The sequence below is a fragment of the Melozone crissalis genome, unplaced genomic scaffold (assembly GCF_028551555.1).
Source record: "Melozone crissalis strain CALT ecotype California unplaced genomic scaffold, PUWL_Pcris_2 ptg000042l_1, whole genome shotgun sequence".
Classification (NCBI taxonomy): Eukaryota; Metazoa; Chordata; class Aves; order Passeriformes; family Passerellidae; genus Melozone; species Melozone crissalis.
In genome coordinates this window covers 24,403,487-24,415,555 of record NW_026535820.1, presented here as the reverse complement: position 1 = coordinate 24,415,555, position 12,069 = coordinate 24,403,487, and positions in this window count along the sequence as shown.

The following is a 12,069-nucleotide window of genomic DNA, read 5'->3' as shown; positions in this document are numbered from 1 at the left end:
AAGGACTGCAGTTATCATATATTTTTCTAGACAATCATTTCAACAAGGCACCTTTGTATGTAAGCATCATGCTTTTTTCTTTGACTTTTCTCTAGTTGTAAATCCATCATGATAAGTGTGGCCTAAAACACACTATCTAGCCTGGTTATTGATCTTCAAGCAAAATGGCCAGCTCTGGAAGAAATTGAACTAGCTTTATGTCATATGAGATCCTGAAGGCTTTAACAAGACAACACTATCCATTTCACTAATGCTGGATAATTTTTCAGGTTGTTTAACTTTAAATTGTTAAAGTTAATTGTTGTTTTACTAACAATTGTTTTGTTATGTTTTTTTTTTATAAAGCATCCCTCAACAATACTAAAAAAGATTATTTGAGCCCATTTTGAGAATTTCAAGTATTCTGTACATAACGTAACTGGATTTTAAAATTTTTGTGACTAGTTGCATTCTGATTTGAAAAAAAAAATTAAATTTATCTCATATTGTGGATAATAGAAAATTATGCTTTTTTGTGAAGCACATTCAGATACTTACTTCCTGGATCCACTGAAATCTCTTTGTTTATCTGTTGTCTTATCTGCTGGCATTAGTACCTAGAAATATTTTGTATTTCCTGAAAAAATCTGTTTGACAAAGAGTGTGCCAATAGGGTTTTCTAATGTGAATGCAATTAGTAGATCTAATTTGTACACATTGTTCCTGAAGTAGCGAGCTCCTCCTGTCAAAACAGCTTGACAAGAGCAGTTGGTTTACATGGATACGTTGAATAGAACGTCTGAAAACATCATTGAAAGGACAGAAATAGCCTATACCTGACTAGCTGGTTGGAGCAGCAATAGTGTCATCAAAGAAGAAGGCTAAATAAATGAAATAGGGATTAGAAATTTCGTCCTGATAACAGCACAAGAGGAAAGTGAATTGCAGTAATCACAAAGTTCACTGGGGTTTTGCTCCAGAATAGTCACAGCTGAAATGTAATTGCTAAAATATGCCAACTACTTCACCTGATTTAGGTAAATTGAAAATTACCCCTGTCAATCTTGGAAAGAAATTTTACAGCTTTTAGCATTAACCTCGGAAAAGTACTTGAGTTACATGGCATAGCTCAATAATTATAAGTATTGCTTTGTTTGGATTGTCACTAAACCTTGGGAAATCTAGAATTAGGCATTTTTGTTCCTTTATGACATGTGTAGCACTATACACCAGTGGAATAAATTAATAATGTGCAAAGTAGTTCAAGCATATCTCATTTTCTGCATATGTAAGTCAAGAGCAGCAAAGAGTGATCCCACAATGCCAAACCAGATATGATTAAGAGGAAAACATGGACTAAATGCGTCCAGTGGAATTTGCAACAGCTGTTTCCCTTTTGGTGAGAGCTGATACATGTTCCTCACACCAGGTTTGTGGATGCACTTCCACTGCTTGAATATGCTCTTCCCTGTGGAAAGACACACAATTGGCATCTAGGTTTTCTTGGTCACCTTTCTGTAAAAGGAGCAGAAGTAGGGATCTGTTTGCTACTGCAGCATGTGTTCTTAATTAACTGTCTGTGATTCAGTATTTCTCTGTTTTACTGTGCAGGTTTTTACATTGTGTAATTCTGCCCTGGCAGAGTTCAGCAGAGGCTGCTCCCCTTCCTGAGGGCACTGGAGTTCATAGAATCATAAAATAGTTTGGGTTGGAAGAGAGCTTAAAAATCATCTACTTCCAACCATACTGCAGTGGGCAAGGATATTTTCCACTAAAGAAGGTTTTTCATAGCCCCATCCAACCTGGCCTTGAACATTTCCAGGGATGGGGCAGCCACAACAGAAAATTGAGTCCTTTCTCCTTGTCAAAATATGAAAGGCATAATAACAACTATGTCTAAAAAACAGTTTAAAACCTGTGAGACTTTTCAGAGACTTAAGTATTGTACATGAGAATATTATTGTTTTATAGCTTTTCTCCTGGGTATCCATACACATGGAACAACAATACCAGTTCTTGAAGTTAATATGCCTTTAACCCCATGTCATGTGAACTCAAATAAATGACCATTGCATCTGACATAAAAAATTATGTGAAATTAAAAGAAATCAACCAACTCCCACTCCACCTCAAAAAAAAAAAAAAAAAAAAGAAAGAAGAAGAAGAAGAAGAAGAAGAAGAAGAGGAAGAAGAGGAAGAAGAAGAAGAAGAGTAGAAGACATAGAAGACAGAGAGACTGAACCTCTTTAGTATTTCATTAGCTGAAATTTCAAGGACATTTAAAGATAAAAATTAATTAGCTAAATTAAATTTTGGCCTTTTTTTGCAGTTAAAGGGATTAATATCTTGGCAACACTTTCAAGTTTTCATGCAACTGTTAATCACAACTATGTAAGTGTGTGCATACTTGTGTGTTCACACACTGTGTATATTCTGTAACAGCATGCTAGACCTGGAAAAACAAATATGTTTTACATCTCGAAAAGGCAAGATACTGACAGTAGTTTAAATTTAAAATGAACATTTTTTTAAAAAAGCTACCTGGGAACATCATGCATGTTTAATATCCATTTTATTAAGTGTGGCTTTCCTATATGGACCTGAAGAGAGGCTCCTGCAGTACAGTAAAGAGTTGCAGTGCTAGAGGTTGATGAGGCACCCTGGGGTTATACCAATGGACCAAGCCAAGTGCATGCACTGACCTACCAATGATAATAACCAGAATAACTGAATCAGAAAGCTGCTTTTTCTTGAAAAAACATTATAAACAAAGCTAATTTTTAAAGCTCATTACTTTTGTTTATTACAAGGAAAATATCTTGGACAAACAGTGGGGGGAAAAATTGTACACTATTAATACTAAACTATACATTTGATAAAAAATATTCCCTATATTTCCACACATTTTCCTTCTTCTAAAATGACATTTTTCTTGAGGTTTCTTTTTAAAATTAACTGACTTAATAATTTGTATTCAGAGCTGGCATAATTTATTTTTCTGGTTCTAGGGTGTTTTTTAATAAAAATGGAATAGTACTCCACATGGAGAGATGATGAAATTGCTCCAATTCTCAATACAGCTGCTCTGCTTCACATGCATTTCTAGAACCCAACAGTTAAGAAATTTTGTTGACACTGGCCCATACTTGAAGTTCTGTACAGGGAACGCTGAAGTCTCTGAAAATAAACTGTATCTGATCTTTTGATAAACCCCTAGGAACTTGGATACGTTTCTTTCACTAAAGACATCTTAAAGAAAGAGGATTGAGCAAAGAAGACAGTGAAAATCGGAACAAAATAAATGCTCACTTAAAAATAGTGGAGTGTTCCCTCTTGAGGTGCAGCAGATGCAGTCATTCATATTCACTAATTTGTATGTTGATGTAAAGTTGCTAGTAGGCCAATGGAAATGAGAAAATAATTGGTTGTCTAAAGATCTTATATTTATTTACAATACCAGTAAAGTATGATCACAGTAATACTTTATATGCAATATTAATTAACAGATTAGTAGTATTGCATATAAATTAATTTTTATTATGTATTGATATAAAAAAATAAGAGTATATTTATTGTTTGCAAATTTGAGGAAAAATCCCCCAACCAAACCTTTTCACAAATTTCTTTTAATAGATTTTTTTTTATTCCCCTGAACTAGCTCCTGCTTTATTAATAAAATAATGATAGCAGTCGCAATCTGAGAATGTTTAGGATTAGTGGATAGAATTTTTTACTAAAGAAAAATAGCATTTTCCTCTTAGTCTCAAATTAACTAGAATTTAATTTCTCTTGCACTTAAATGTATTCAAGCATGGGGTAGACTAAACATTATACATACATCCCTGTGTTGGAAAAACAGTCATAGGAATAAATAGGTGACATTCATAATAATTGGGCTAATTTTAAAAAGAAATAGAAGTCCCATGTGACTACTGCTAGAACAGTTTCAGGTACAACATAGAATGATAGATGTTGCAAGATATTAAACAGATGTATTGTCTTCCAGGTGCAAGGTTTATAGAAGAAAAGATTATTTCCAATCTCATTTCAGTTGTAATTCAACTATTCCCAGTGAAAGATAAATTTTCACTTAATGGCACCATGGCATTTTCATGGCTTTGACTTGCTTTAACACCTTGTGAATTAAGCACCTGCAATATTCAGTTCTTTTCAGTACAGCGAGATGAACATAGAGTTCAGAAAACTTAGAATTTAAATTAAGTATAGGCCTCAGAAACACTCATTTGCTTTCAAAGGAAAAATGTCTAAACTCAAAAATTAAACAAAAAACCAAAAACCTGTTCCTGCTCCTTTTTAGATTAACTTAATATTTAATTCTTTCTTAGTCTGTCTTATTAGAGAACTCATCTTTTTTTGCCTTCAGTTCACACATCAGATCGGAGAAGTCAGCATGTGTCATCCTGAGCTCATTTTCTACTTAATATTACAATTTCTTCTGTGATTTCATTCTATTATGAACTGTATATTTCTGTAACAAACCAAGTATTTTCTGAAATACTAATCTGTTGCAGAATTAATAACTAGTAATTACTCTATTGCATTTCTTTTCTTTCCCAGAAATTCTATCAGATACTTAAAATGCATCTCCCTATTTCAAGAAAAAGGACTTTAGAGGATTATGACATATTTTGAACAGCAAATTGTCAATTGTGATTATGAATAAAAAATCCCCAGTGGCAGCAGCTAAGGATTTTGTTTTGTTTCCCTCAGCCAATTAAGGTTCTAAGCAAACTGCATTTAGATCTTTTTTGTTGTTGTTGTTGCTTTATTGCTTTTTTGCATTAAACTGTAAATAGCACCCTTTCTGTTCCGATGGCACAGCCTCTTCCACCTGCACTGCAGGTCAGGATTGCTGTGGCCCCAGTGGCTCTCTGGCCAGCAGCAGCCTGGCCAGTGTGCAGCAGTGGGGCAGCACCAAGGCCTGGACATGCAGGGATGGGCAAGGGTGGCATTGCCAGCAGATGAAATTCCAGCCCCTGGCAGTGCACGTGTGTCATGAGTGAGCGGGCTGAGTTGCTTCAAGGACCACTGCCAGCTGCATCTGTCACAACGTGTCACCCTGCTCTGAGCCACTTTGCCTGGTGATGGCAAGGAGGGGATTTTGGCAGATGCGTAGACCTTAACCCAGCCTTCTGCTAAATGTCTGTGGGCAAGGACCAGCTTTTTCCTTGAAATATTTGCTTTCCAACCTGCAAGTCAGGAACAGAAACAGAATTTCTGAGTTTATCCTTTACTAAAAGTTCAATTTACCAGTGACACTTAATCTGCCTTACTCCCTCGTTTTGCTGAGCTGTGAAACTGCAAAATGAACCTTTACAACAGAAAGCTCACCTGATACAAACAGCATCTGTGCATCTGTGAGTTGAGAAATGTGTGAAATCACATTTGTATTTTACTGTCTTTTCCTCTATGTTCAAGTTCAAGATTTTTATGAATTCTCCCTGTAAGTCTTTCTCTGTTATAGTGTTAATCCCACAGCTGGGAGACAATTAACTGTGGTCCTATTTTATGCTACAGTTACTGAGGAACAAATAATGTTTTAATTGGTGAACAGCAACAAAATTCTTTTAATGCTTTTGCTCACACTTCTTTCAAACAAGATCTCAGTCTGGCCCAATGCACAACATTTTTATTTAATTTCATCTGTCAGCAGCGAAGGGGAAATTATGAAAATGAGGATGTGAACTTCATGGTTTTCATTAAGCTGGAGATTGTAGCCATGGTCCTGTGCTTCCCCAGAACTTAAAATCTCAGAGCACCAACCAATGCTTGCACTACATTATTAATTTCCTTGTTTTTGTCCAAAGAGGTTTAAATCCACACCGTGTACTGCCCAGGAATATGTAAAGTTTGCTATAATTAAATGTAGATAGATTTTAGTTGCTACTTTTTCACGTGGGCTTTTTAGGCTTTTTGTTTTGTTTTTGTTTGTTTGTTTGTCTTCATCCATTTGTTTTTAATACAGTGACATGTTTGCAGACATATACATTTATTTTATGCCTAGGTTTTCAACAAAGAAGGCAACAAAATAATTAGAATTATTTATCCCTTGCAACACTTCAATCGACGAGAAATATGTAAAATCTATAAATTTTATAGATTATAAGTTTTAAAGATTGTAGATTTATAAGTTTTTATAAAATCAATAATCCTTTGCTTATGCTCAAAGTTACTAAAAATATTATATTTCAGATCTCATAAAATGAAGGGTTTTTTCCTGCTCTTTTTGAGGAAAATTTGCAGGTTTTGTCTTATATTTTGACACTAGACATAAGAATCAATTTCTGCAAAAAATATATGGGAGTATTTCTACTTATTTCACTTAGTGCACTGGGAGGGTAGGAGGTAGTAAATATTTTTTTCTCAATTAAGACATGAGTTGTTAATTTCTCAAGATTTTAAAATTAAATTTATATTTCACATATATAAATTGTGCTTTTAGACTATGCATTAATTTTGCATGTGTTAATATATTATTGCATAACCAGAAATTCAATACATTTCAGAATCTTAATTATTTTTTCATTTATGCACTAATAATAGATAAAAACGTCTGAGACAGTGTTTTGTGTTATGAAGGGCTGAGTACTTAGCAATTATTGAATAGCAGTTGCTCTGAAACATTCTGAACCTCATCTTATTAAAAAGAGGAACTCCCTTGGAAGTCATAATATGATTAATTCCATAATACTTTAAAATAAACCCCCAGTCCTGTGATTGTCTCTCGCTCACAGTAACAAATCAAATTGTGACTTGCTGTACTGTGGGATTTATCTGACTCCTAAGGCAATACTTGTTCCCTTGCTCCTCCTCCAGTTTCTCAAAGCCAACCATGATATAATAACAGCTAACTCTTTGTCGTTGGATCCATATGCTAGTTAAATTTTCAGTGTGCATTTCAGTATAATCATCCCTCAGCTGCTCAGTGAACCTAATGTGGTCTGATAGCAGGTTCTGGTAGCAGGTTCTGGTAGTTGACTTCTCTGAGAAGGTGTTGCAATCAGTGCTGAAGGCAAGGCTAACTGGCGCTCCTGTTGATAAGTTCCTTGGGGTGGATTAGAGTGAAATGACTCAGAATGACCAGTGTTTATAAAAAAATTAAAATAAAAACACCACAAAAATATAGTTATAGATATAGATGATTAGATATATGTAGATGTAGATATAGATATAGATAGATACAGACAGATAGTATAAATATTTAAGAAAAACTTGGTTGCAGTAGAAAGTAAGTAAAACCATTTGGCTTGTTATCTATAGTAATATGACAATATAAAAATATGAAAATATTGCTTAAGGAAATAAATAAGGGAAAGAAAGTAATAGAAAGAAGAGACACGCGTAGATAGTGGAAAATTATCAGCGCCTGTGGATCTGATGACGATATTTGCTGCAATTTAGATGTCTGTTGGTCGAAGTGATAGTCACAAGTCTTGATCCATCAAGTATGGGGGAAACATGCAAAATAAAGAGTTCAGGAGGTTATGTTCACGTTCAGGTGGGAATCCCCTGCTACCTGCCCTAGGGGGAAGTTTTTATGCTGTGGATCACACCCAGTCCTCTGGTGGAAGACCCAAGAAATGAGTCTGGGGTGCTTCAGTGGTGGTTGGTGGTTGCAGGTGCCATCTGTGCCATATCACCCCACAAATTGGGGTCATATGTGTATGACCAGTTGCTGCCTTCCACACAGTTTGCTGCAGTGGGAATTTTTGTCCAGACACATTAACCAGGATGTGCTAACCGGATCTCACCTCTGACAGGCCTGGAATTAGCGACTTCCTGTCATAACTCCTCCCTTCCAAGCTTATCTCAAATTCCTGCTGTGGTGGCTTCTCTTATGGCAACTTTTTTCTGTGACCTTGACAGTATCTGGAACAGACAACCATGCTCTTTAAGTCCTTGCAGAGGGATAATTTATTTATTTTCAAAAGGATATATTGTCTTTCAAAGTTCCTATTTAATGTGTACGTTGCCTTTCTGCAGTCCTACGTCTTTTTGAAACCACACCCACAGTTATATTAATTGTAAGATTTAGAGATGGATTTAATACTGAAAAGTACAACACTTTTCCATAAAATTGTAGTGTAGCGCAGCTTTGAGGAGTTGGCACTGTCATAAATCAATAAGATGCTAAAGAAAAGGTAGCAATTTTCACCAATGGCAGTTCCAAGCAAGTTGCTCTAATGATCTTTATAGGTTCTCTGACATGAGAACACATTACAAGTGAGGGGAAAGAATTCATTGAAATGAATGTATTTGGGTTTGTCACTGAACGTTAACCTCAAAGAGGTGCAAAAATCTGCCATGTTACTGAGAAGTTAGGCAATAAAAGGGTAGATGGAACCTGAAGACAGTTAATGCAAAGTAATGCTCAAGGAGAAAACATTTCAGCTCTACATGGAAACACAGCGATGAGCTCCAAATTAGTTATGACCTCTCAGGAAAGAGATATCGAAATCTTTGTGAATGAAGATGAAAATACATTTATCTTAGTCATAGAGTCAGCTCTGGTCCCTCAAAACAAAGGATGAAGTAGGAATAGAAAATATACAGAAAATTATACGGAATGGTCTGTGTAGCAACAAAACTTATAAGTTAAAAGCAATATGTTTGGAAAAGAGCAGAGTATTAGATAATGTTTTTCCATATTTTGAAAGTTCAAGATGTAGACAATACCTACTCAAATAACAAGTCTTGTTAGAGTAAACTAAGATTAAAAAATCCACACAATTTTCTTGCTCATTTTGTGGTAGTGACTTCCACATTTTTTCTTGGAGGTTTCACGAAGAAACCTATACAAGCACAGCTGTTGAACATTGTAGTCTACATGGAACAACCCGTTCATGAACTTCTAATTGGCAAAATCTTTAAGGACAGTTCAAGGAGAATCACTGTGTCCTTGCTTTATTCATCAACTCTATTCTTGTGTGTTGACTACTCAGGTAGATGAATGCCTGAATCTCACCCAGTTTTGCAGGTCCTGTGAGTGGAGTTTACCCTAAAAATAATAAAAATAAAAAAAAAAGGAAGAAAAACAAAGAAGATATCATTCACTATATCAAGCATTACCAACCCTACAGGAGCTTAACATTTATTTATATACAAATGAAAAACATTGCACTGATTTGTTAGGGCAAGATTTGAAAGCATAGCACTGCTAAATATTCAGGTGCACATAACTGAGTAGAGCGATATGCTTCTTGCAATACTTTAATTTTGATGTTTCTCAACTTAAAGAAGATCCCAGTAAGCAGCAGGCTGTATTCTACTTTAAATTCAGGAAAGTTTCAAAAAAGAGGGGGAAGATTGCCTGGAGCTCTGTAAACTTTAATGCTCAGATTCAGACCATTTTGACTCAAGGGCTTTTGAAAGCTACTGAAGGCCATAGATGAATTGCAAAACAAGTAAATCAGAAAATTGATGTACAATTATGCATCTGTATTTATTGGATTTGAAATTGGCAAGAAACAAGTCCAGCTGAAGAGGCTGTAACAATCAGATGGCACATGAAATTTGGTTAGCTCTGCTTGGCAGAAAGAGTGAAGAATTACCTGTGTATCTAGATTGGAATGTCTTGGATTAATGCGTTTTCCAAAATTCCTCCTTGCCTACATATTACAGAAAAGTTTTAGAAATAGTGTTAATGATTTAAACTAATGTTTCCCTGTCTGGATATTGCTCCTAAGGTTTCCTTGAAAAAAAAATTAATTATTATTATGCATATGCTTTTTTGGATTAAATATTTTGTGCTAAGAATTGTGTACTTGTAAATTGTTGAGGGGTTTCTTTTTTGCTTGTTTGTTTGTTTTTGTTGGGGTTTGGGGTTTTTGGCCATTCTAAATTCATGGCTCTCTCTTTATTGGTGAAAGGCATTTCTGCTCTGCTGCTTCCTTGGAAGAATTCATCATGCAGAATAAATTATGTCGGTCCCTCAAATTAGATTGGGTTTATGCCCTACACTGGCAGCTAATTCATGAATTAGGCTGCTTAAAATGGACCTCATCAAATAAAATACCTTCAGGACAAAATAGGGCTGTAATCTCTAAGTATGCAAACCAAAATGTGAAAAAGTGCCTAGTGCATTCATCCGATAAACAGGCAGCTAATCTGCAGCTAAGATTAGGAAGTTTATTAAATCTATTGCAAAAAGTTTTAATTAAAATGGGTTCAATGAGCTGTGTCTTAAAATGATACTTCTATTTTCTTTTTACAGTATCATGGGATTATAGCTTGCATAAGAGCAGAGGATATGCTGTGCAGACTTCAGAGCATACAGGACACTGACAGATGGACACATATTAAGTTTGAAACAAAAAAGAACCAAAGAAGGAAACAAAAAAAAAAAACCACCAAAAATCTTCAAAACCAAACAAACAAAACAAAGCAAAACAAAACAAAAAAACAAAACAAAACAAACAAACACAAAAAAATAGACAAACAAAAAAGAGGGGAATTGGAGTTTTACACACTAAAGATGTGCTTATTCAAAATGCTGGTTTCCTTAAATAAAAGCATTAGGAAGTTAGGGTTGAAGTCGGTATAAGAACTATTATTTTCTGACTGAAGATATATCCAGATGTGTTACTGACGGTCTTTTGGAGTTTATGGGATTCATATCTCCTTCCAGAGTCTGATTTCTCATCAGTGAAATCAAAATATTGGTAAACAGTAGCTTCACAAGAATGTAATACGAGCTGCTGGCAACTGTTTATTTCAGAGCTTAGAAGATACTGGGTCGAATTTTCTCTTTTCTTTCACTGTTTGCATTGTAACTCTTAGGTGGTGAGTTGTTATTATTAGAATTTAATCACGGAGGACAGAATTTCTAAGTTTTTCTCTTCTTTCTATCCCAAAACAGAAAAGCTGTAGCAGATGAAATTAAGTCCTATTGTTTATATGACATCCTACAGTAGCTGATCATGTAGAACAAGGTGGGATAGCTGAAATTTACTGAACTACAAATAGAGTTTGTAAGGATGGGACCACTGTATATTTTTATTAACACTCTAGCTCCTCATCTCAGAGATACTAGAATCTGAAATTCTTTACCAAAATTAAGGTGATTTTTTACAATTTTGGAGAAATTGTAATACAGCCGTGATGATTCATCGAGACATATATTTAATAAATTTGAAAAATATTCATAATTCTTTGGTGCTTTGTTCGTACTGGAAAACACTGCAACATAGCTATAGATCTTCTTGGAATATATCTGCCTCAGCAAATGCCCTTTATGCAAACTTTTTAATGGCAGAATGTGCTAATGTATTTTTTATCCTCCATTGCTAAATAGCCTTTTGAATCTGCCTTTGGTAATAAAAATTTTTGAGGGTTTTTTTCCGACAACCTCAGATCCCATTTTGAAATCAGCAAAACAGCTCATGTCTCCTGCACTGCTGGCTTCATACTGCAGTCCAACTTCCTTTCAACCCCACAGTCCCTAAAGGCCAAGAAAATATCAAATAAATCCTACAGGGAATGGAATGAAATATGTTCAAAGAAAGAGATCTCAAACTTGTAGGTAGCAAACTATAAATCCCTTGATGTTTCCTCTCTTTTGTTTTACAGGTGCTTGGGGACCTACACCTCTTTACATTAAAAAAAAAAAAAAAGGAAAAAAAAGGAAAAGGAGAACTAATTCTTTATAATGGAACATCTTCCTTTTTACATGAAAGTCTATCTTCTTTTAAAATATTTTGATATATTACCTTTAGAAACAATTCAAAGTTAATCCAGAGAAGTTGGTAAATGACAATTGTATTGCTTATATTTTTACTGGAACTAAATCAACTCTGGCAAGTGCTACTAAAACAATTCAAGCAAGTGTAGATGTAATTTCTGTCATTGTGTCTGGAAAGTGGTAAGGATGAAGTTTCCTTGTTCAGAAAATTTTCCAAACTGATAGCTTAAAAATTATTAAAATGGCAATGCAGAACTGTTCCAATTGGAGCAGAAGATCGCAGCCCATGAGGCTCCCAGGTAGGCCTGCCCATAATAACTGAATTTCAATAGAGTTGTTGATATGTCAATCACACTCTCGCCTGTATCATTCTGTGTGTTTTTCTTTCT